Below are 9609 nucleotides of genomic sequence, written 5' to 3'. Positions count from 1 at the left end.
AGGGTTTGTTTTGTTAATGTATACTCAATTTTGTGTTAAAATTAAATTAGATTTTCGTAGTTTTAAAAGCAAAACTATATATTTCCAATTACATGTATTCTTTCAATTCCGCGTAACATTCATATATTTCCTGATTATCAGAAAAAAAAATCTGGGGGAAGCTGGGGCGATTCATGAATTAGGTAAACATAAAATCTTATAGTGAGGGCAAAGTTTTTTTTCGTTGCTTTCAATTCATTGTTTGGCCTATTGCGTATACGTGTTATCGTGATTGTTTGTATGATTTATTGTTAGTGAAAATCGCTGCTGATTTTCCCCTGAATGCACATTATGAAATATGATCTTACATGGAACCTGTGTGTTTTTTTTTATTTAAATCGTTTATTTTTACAGGCTCAGTTACATAGGTTTAAAGGAGCCGAACTCCTTACTGTATTGTTACTAGTATATATACATTTTTCCTTAATTCTAATGTTAATAATATAGGAAACCGATTACTCGCGGTCTACTCGAGTTTAGAAGGGTGACATATTTTCTTCAGGGAAAGGAGGGGATATGAGGATATGTTGACAATGATCAAACCTGTGTGTTGTCCAAAAAGAGAATATGAAAAATTGCACATATTTTGTGCACATCAAATTATTACATAAACTTTTGTCGACCGACAAACATATTTTCACACACAGTTTGCGACTTTTAAAGAAGAAGCAGTTTATCTTTCCCCACTAAATTTCAAAAATATAAATCCCATACGTACACTATCCAATCCAACGATATCAATTAATAGCTGTCTATTGATGTTGGGTTCCAGCTAACATTCTATGTTGTTCTTAACACCGCTGAACGAAAGAGCGAAAGAACGGTTCAAAAGAACTGATTCACTTAAATGAACGGTTAATGAGTGAACCGTTCATCAAAGTGAACTGTTTTGCCCATCTCTAATCAAGGGTCCTCATTGTTGGGAACATGGACGGCCCTATCAACCGTACCAACTCAAACACCACTGTGCTCACTGGTGGCAGCCAAGCTGTCACCCGTAGATGCGTGCAACAGCTATATAAAACCTAAGGGTGGGTTTAGACTAGTGATATATTCATGTGAAGAAATATGATGAGATTTATAGAAATCGCATCAACCGTAAAAACTTTGATCCTGGATTCCGAGTGTTCCTGTGAAGTAGTGATCAAGGGGAAGAAGTGTCAAGGCCGATTCTTCGTGGTTAAGTAGAAGCCCAATCTGTTTGGGCTGGATTTACTCGACATGTTCAGCTTCGGATCGGTGCCTATGGATCAGTTCTGCAGTCAAAACAGCAGCTGTCCAGTTTCGATCAGCTCTTCCCAAGCAGCTTTTCCAGTGATTTTCAGCAACGTACTTTCGTCTTCTGCAACAGGCACCAAATCAACCAGAAATACAGAGAAAGAAACAGCTATACAGGTACCTCGCCGCTCTTCAAGTCTGCGAAGACCGCCGATGAGGTTTGACTCGTACTAGCTGTATTTAAGACGAGTCTATGGTACTAGGTGAGGCCGTTTCGTCACTAAGTTGGCTAGGGGAGCAGTATATGAAAACAGTACGGAAGAAAGCAGAAGGAATTATTTGCTTGTAGCGTGAAAGAGACAGACTGATCACGAGCGAGCTTCGGCACTAGCGTATTGTGTTTTGCTTACAAACAAAACACAGTAGACTTCCAAGATGGCTGAAGAGTGGTTTTAGCAAGTTGGCCCAACTTAGGATATACTTTTAGGCGCCTTGGCTGTATTAAGAGGAGAGATGTTCGGAACATGGACATCCCTAACGACCGTACCAACTCAAACACCGCTGTCAAGGCGGTATAATAAGGTGGAACGTTATGTCAGAACTGCTGTTCAGCCATTACTTGAGTTCGAATTGACAGCGACCAAACGAACGGCTAGAGTTTTCCGAGAAAGAGGATAACAAATGGCATGCAATGATGAGTGCATACCGCTATGTGTTTGCTGCGCATAAACGTTGGTTTTGTTTACGCTGTTGGCATCATTGTTGTGTTTCGGTGACTGCTGCAAGTTGTCTGCATTGCTGTTTTACGGAACGTGAGGGTTGTTGCTGTTGCTGCTGGTATTGGCAATTCAGCGATTGTGGGAGCTTTGCTAGTGGGTATATGAAAGGGTCACTACCGGCGGGCTTGTGCCGTACTGCTCTAAGTTCCATTCGCTTTGGTGGAATTAGTCGTTGGCGACCCATTAGGATTGAGTGATAGCGATACGCTGTGGATATCCATGCATATCGTTTCCCGGCGACTGCTGCTTTAGCTGGAGACTCACCTGATCGTGCGGGTTGTGAGACACAACAGCTAGTTCGATTGAAACCGGCCCAGCGTATGTATATGTTGGTGTGGACCGCTATGTAGCATAAAAATTAGACCTGCTTTGTTTATAAACAAAAATAGTCGCTGTCGTTTTTTATCCCCTCTCGCATCTTCCATGCCTTATCATCATACTGTCGAAAACGAACCACCTGTCAATTCCAGCTCCTTGCACCGCTGTGTTCACTGGTGGCAGCTAAGCTGTCACCCGTAGATGCGTGCAACAGTAATATAAAACAAAACAATAACAGTGCAAGTCCGTCATCGTTCAATTTAGTCTGTTTTTGAAATGATTTCGGATGGGCAAAAGCAGGAGTAAAAACAGAAAAACACTTTATCTGTTGAACACGTTTTTAATATAATATAAAGTGACCGTTATATATGTGACATTTCATTTGACAAGTTAGAGGATTATGGTGTCAATAAAGAAGATAATGTAAAGGTGTGGCAGTTAGGTTGCCAGGGTTGCCATTCTAACAGTCCCCCTCAACCACAGCAACTCACCAAACCTACATTGGCCCGATGACGATGAAGCGCAGACACTGGAAGACCCCTAGTCATCATGTCCGCCGGTTGTTCCATGGACGAAATGTAGCGGATACTGATCCGTCCATCCTTCACCAGATCACGCAGAAAGTGAAACTTTACATCCACGTGCTTTAGCCTTCCGTGATTTTTACAGTCCTCCGCAATCCTTATCGTTGACTGATTGTCCTCGAAGAAACTCACCGGAAATTCTACAACAATTCCTAAATCATCAAGCAGACGAATCAGCCATATTTCATAGCAAGCAGCAGCACACAATGCATTCAGCTCCGCTTCTGTTGAGGAAAGTGAGACCATTTGTTGTTTTCGTGTCATCCAACCGATAGTACACCCAGTAACTTTAAACAGGCAGCCACTGACAGAGCGCCTGTCCTCTGGATTGTTGGCCCAGTCCGCATCCGAGAATACTTCAACCAAAGGAGCTTTCAAATCAGCATGATACATCAGCCCGATATCCAAAGTCCCTTTTATGTACCTTAAAATGCGTTTTAAATATGTCCAGTGTTCATCCGTGGGGCAGCTTTGAAATTGACTAAAGAAATTCACTGCTGCTGACAAATCCGGCCTTGTTGTGAGCGAAGCATACGTTACACAACCGACAAGTTCTCGATACGGCTTCGCCGTACGTTTCACCTCCTCGCCTTTCGACAGCTTCAAACGGCACTCCATGGGGGTCGATGCCGGTTTGCACTCCTCCATTCCAAAACGTCGCAGTAGATCTTCCAAGTACTGCCGCTGAGAGATACGCAGAGTTCCTGCTTCCATATCACGATCGATTCGCATCCCTAAGAAGCTTTTTATCTCGCCCGCATCAGTCATCTCGAATTCTGAAGCAAGGCAACGTTTCACTACTTCAACTGCTTTTAGCGAAGTTCCAGCTACACCGACGTCATCCACGTAAAGCACGAGTATCACTTTCTTGCTACCTATTATCCGAATGTAGAGGCATTGGTCATTGGAGCTCCTCTTGAAACCCATACAACCTTCTACGAACCCATGGAAACGATCATTCCACGTTTTCGAAGCCTGCTTCAACCCGTAAATTGATTTCTGCAAGCGACAGACCTGATCCTTTCCGTTGTCGAAACCTTCAGGCTGCACCATAAATATTTCCTCTTTGAGTTGGCTGTTAAGGAATGCCGTCTTGACATCCATTTGGTGGATCGTCATCTTCTCCTTGTTTGCCAGAGCCAACACCGTCCTCAGAGTATCAAGCTTGGCTACTGGTGAATACGTTTCGCAATAATCGAAACCATATCTCTGGGTGAAGCCTCTAGCCACCAACCGAGCCTTGTACCTATCGGGATCTCCATTCATACCACGCTTGACTTTGAAAACCCATTTGCTCGTTATCTGCTGGCAACTGCACCAGTTTCCAGGTTTCGTTATTCATCAAGGAGTTCATTTCTTCATCGACAGCCTGTTTCCATCTGCACCAATCATCCCGCTGTCGGGCCTCCGTCAGCGACTTCGGAACGTCCAGCACGTAGTTCACGGCACTCAGAGCGTATGCGGCGTATTCCATGTCGTACTCCTGATGCCAGGAAGGAGGGTGTCTTTCTCGCTGTGGTCGTCCTGATTCTTCATTATTATCCAGCCGTGGGCCATCATTCTCATCCGAATCACGTCCATCATCGAAACTTCCGAACTCTTCATCAGACTCTTCTGGATCAGCTCCGTCTGTTTCTTCTGTGGAACCTCCACTCGCTGCCTCCTCCGAATCACTTCCGGTAGACTCTTTAACAATTGCTGGTGGGAACATGAATATATCACACGATTGTTTCTTCTCAACATCTCCGTGACCATCCTTCACTTCCATGAAGTCAACATCCCGCGCATGAACAATCTGTTTCGACATCGGGTTCCAAATACGGTAGCCGTTATGGGCATATCCGACGAAAACACCTTCCCAAGCCTTCGGATCCATTTTCTTGCGTAACTCCTTCGGAACATGAACGAATACGGCACATCCGAATGCTCGAAGCTTTGAGACATCCGGCTTTCGTCCCTCCCACAACTCATAGGGAGTCACCCCATCGCCAATTGCACTAGACGGGCTTCTGTTGATCAAGTACGTCGCTGTCTGGATGGCTGGTGCCCAAAATCGTTTGTCCACTCCTGAATCATCCAGCATGGATCGCGTTCGCTCCACAAGTGTGCGGTTCATCCGCTCGCTGACTCCATTCTGTTCGAGTGTATGTGGGACCGTCCACTCAACTTCAATTCCCTTCCGTTTACAGAAATCGTCGAATTGCTTACTACGGTACTCACCTCCATTGTCGCATCGCAATCGGCTTACCCTTACGCCGAACTTCGCGGTTACCAACGCCTCATATTGTTGGAACAGACCGAACACCTCGCTTTTGCACTCCATCAGAAACGTCATCGTAAAATGGCTCCAATCGTCGATGAAGGTCACAAAATAATGTACACCTCCAACACCATCAGGTGAGACCGGACCACACACGTCTGAATGGATCAGCTCCAGTACACGCGACGAACGTCTTTCACTACGCACCGGAAACGGCTTTCGGGTTTGTTTACCTACGACGCATGGCTTACACATAATCCTTTTGTCCGTCTTCTTACTGGTCAGCTCGAGTCCCGTGACCATATTTCCCGAAATCAATTTCTCGAGACTTCTCGCGTTCAAATGGCCAAAACGACGATGCCATAGCTCTAGATTTTTCGGAATCCATCCACATGTCATCATAGAACCACTCGCGCTGCGCTTTTTCGTGTAAAGATCGAGACGGTACAACTTTCCACAACGAGAACCCATCGCGACGGCTTCTGAGCCACGATATATCACTACTCGTCCGTTTTTATACGTCACTCTCATTCCCGAATCGTCCACTCTGATCACGGAGAAGAGATTACAACGAGATTCTGGCACAAACAAAACGTTTCTCACGGTGCATTCTATTTCCTTTCCATTTACGTTCGACACAACCTTAACCGTACCGGAATATTTAGCTACTATAGATTCGCCATGTTTCGCGACGGCGATCTCAACCGGACACTTCAATGGGGTCAAGTTCTCGAACAACGATTTGTCATTGACAATGTGATCTGAACATCCCGAGTCTATAAACCACTGTACACGACACTCTTCGGAAAACTTTCTCTTCTCTTCAGCATCACAACTCGCAGCAGCAAAACAAACACCACTCGATCCGGATTCTGCTGTGTGTGCATTCGGTTTGTACTTATCACGATATTTTTCACCACTTTTCATCACCTTCCTCGAGGGGCATTCGGACAGTTTATGTCCCTCTTGCCCACACCCAAAGCACTTGAACTTCTTCTTTTTCTTTTGCTGTTTAGAGCTCGTGCCCACAAAAACAGCTGAATCGTTTTTCACTGACGGTTCACTATGCATTCCCTTACGCTTCGTTTCCTCGTCCAAAAAACGACACTTTACGAACTCCATATTCAGGTTTGCCTCCGGCATAGTCTCCAAAGCAGTAACAACAGTGTCAAACGAAGGACCCATCGTGAGCAAAAGATGGCAAATAACGTCTAACTCTTCCATCTCTGCTCCCGTTCCACGGTACTCACGCACCAGCCGATCGAAGCACAGGAAGTGTTCCTGCAGCGTACCGCCCTCATACCGCAATGCCAACATCCTACGCTTAAGATGCATACGGCTGGCGATACTGCGTCGCTCGAAAACTCTGCTCAGTGCTGTCCAAATCTCCAACGGTGTGCGTTTTCCCTGCACAAACTCCAGCTGGGAATCGTGAATCCGGGAGATGATCAAGGATTTGCATTTCCTTTCTTTCTTCTTCCGTTTTTCGCGTTCTCTCTCCTTACGTTGTTTGATTTCCACCGTGTCGCCAGGTTCCTCCTTCAATGCAGCAATATCGTCGATCTCGGATTCAACGCACTCCAGCAGCTCATGCTCTTCCAACAGCACCTGCATGCGAAATTTCCAACTCACTAAATTAGCACCATCGAACAGCGGCAGGTGAAACTTTTCAACTCGATCTTCTTCGGCCATTTCGACAATCACTTTTACCATTTACCCGTAAATCGTTTCAAAACGTCCTGGGCCCATAACCTGAAATGATTTCGGATGGGCAAAAGCAGGAGTAAAAACAGAAAAACACTTTATCTGTTGAACACGTTTTTAATATAATATAAAGTGACCGTTATATATGTGACATTTCATTTGACAAGTTAGAGGATTATGGTGTCAATAAAGAAGATAATGTAAAGGCCCATTTATACGTTGCTAGTAGCTGACTTGAGAATGAGCAGCTACTGACCCGGTGAACTCGCTTGACATTTGGTTGACTCGCCTTGTCCGTTCACACAGTGTGAGCTGCTGACGAGAAACTAGATACTACAGCATTGGCTTACTAGGGATGCCAGATGATTTCTCAAATGTCCATCAAATAGTCAGAAACAGCAATCAGGTCCGAATTTGACAGATAATTGATTCGAAATCGACTTCTCTATTGGCAGTATTCGTCTCAGGTTTTCAGTTGCATTTATTTTATTTAGTTGCACAATTTTATTGCAAAATACACGCTGACCGTGTATAAAAATACTTTGTGCTGAATTTCTTCGAACTGAAGATACTATCCGAAAAAGCAGAAAGGCAAAAGGATTTGAGCCAGTAATTGGATGCAAGAAAAATGAGCAACAAATAAAATCTTGAAGGAACTCTACGATGATGATCCTTTAGAGCACATAGCAGTGTTGAAAAAAAAAACACCTGAATTAGTGGAAACACTGTTGGATTTCATTGGTCCAAAAATACAACGCCAAGATACACTCATGAGGGATGCTATACCTGCAAGAGTGTAATTAAAAAACGAAATTGATGTGCCTTGCTTCTGGAATATTGTTCAGATTGTTGTCGATATTTTTTAGATTCTCGAATGCATTCATAGCTAAGATAATTCCGAAAGTATGTGATGCTATAACTGGCAACTCAAAAGATTTTTTAAAATTTTATTTATTTCGCCTTGTTGGCAGCTTCGTGTGCCAATTTGTGGAATAAAAATGATAGTAGATTTGCAGGTGGAGTAAATACGTGTCAAAAATTAAAAATACCAATTTAATAATAATGAACGAAAATGCACTTTTTAAAATCGAATATGTATTCTGTTTTTTAGAACAATACTTTATTTGCAAGTTGTGAGTGAATTTTGAATGAAAACTGTGCCTGATATTAGAGATTCTCAAGAAAACTATCTCAAAAAGAAAGGGTGCCCCGCCAGCGTACATAACAAAATAACAACGATTTCGTTTAGAAACTATGAGGGTTTATTTGTTTTTCCAATAATTTTCAAGTCTATAAATATCTTCGCATGTTTTCAAATATCTTAAAAATGAAGACATTTCTTTACATTTGGCATCCCTGATTCGAACGCTAAATTCTGTTTTTGACGTTTTGAGGGATGCGAGTGCTAGTGAATTCAAAAAACTTTGAAGTAGCTCGCACGCCGGATTACACATGACACTAAATGGCATGATGTGTTCACACGGTGTGAGTAGCTGCACTGCAGTAAAGCCGGGTTCAGACGGTGCGAGTAAGCATACGAGTCGGTCTAGTCAGTTACTGCAGTGCAGCTACTCACACCGTGTGAACACATCATGCCAGTTATTGTCATGTGTGATCCGGCGTGCGAGCTACTTCAAAGTTTTTTGAATTTACTCGCACTTGCATGCTTCACAACGTCAAAAACAGAATTTAGCGTTCGAATCAGTGATGCCAAATGTAATGAAATGTCTCTATTTTTAAGATATTTGAAAATATGTGAAGATATTTATAGACTTGAAAATTATTGGAAAAACAAATAAAACCCTCATAGTTTCTAAACGAAATAATTGTTATTTCGTTTTGCACGCTGGCGGGGCACGCTTTCTTTTTGAGATAGTTTTCTTGAGAATCTCTAATATAGAATCATTATCAGATCACAACTTACAAAAAAAAGTATTGTTCTAAGAAACAGAATACATATTCGATTTAAAAAAGTACATTTTCATTCATTATTAAAATTTTTGAAGCGTATTTATTGCACCTGCAAATCGACTATCATTTTCATTTCACAAAATAAATAAAATTAAAAAAAAAATCTTTTAGACTACCATTTATAACATCACATCCTTTCGGAATTATCTGAGCTATGGATGTTTTCGAGATTCTAAAAAATATCGACAACAATCCCAACGATATTCCAAAACAAAGGCACATCAATGTCATTTCTAATTTAACTCTTGCAGGTACAGCATCCCTCATGACTGTATCTTGGCGTTGTATTCGTGGAGCAATTAAATCCAACAGTTTTTTCACTTGTTCAGGTGTTATTATCAACACTGCTCTGTAATCTCGGGGATCCTCATCGTAGAGTTCCTTCAATATTGTATTTGTTGCTCCTTTTCTTTGCATCTAATTCCTGGCCCGAATCCTTTTCTCTTTCTGCTTTTTCGGATAGTACCTTCAGTTCAAAGAAATTCAGCACAAAGTATGTATTTTTAAACACGATCAGCGTTTGTTTTGCTATAAAATTGTGTGATGATACATTCAACTGAAAACCTAAGATGAAAACTGCCAATAAAGAAGTCGATTTTGGACCAATCATTTGACAAATTCGGACCTGATTGCTGTTTCTGACTATTTGATGGACATTTGAAAAGTCGCCTGGCATCCCTGGTAAACCCGTGCCGTAGTATCTAGTTTCTCGCCAGCAGCTCACACTGTGTGAACG

The sequence above is a fragment of the Toxorhynchites rutilus genome, chromosome 3 (assembly GCF_029784135.1).
Source record: "Toxorhynchites rutilus septentrionalis strain SRP chromosome 3, ASM2978413v1, whole genome shotgun sequence".
In the NCBI taxonomy this organism is placed as follows: Eukaryota; Metazoa; Arthropoda; class Insecta; order Diptera; family Culicidae; genus Toxorhynchites; species Toxorhynchites rutilus.
The sequence above is the reverse complement of the archived record's forward strand: the minus strand, read 5'-3'. Positions refer to the sequence as shown.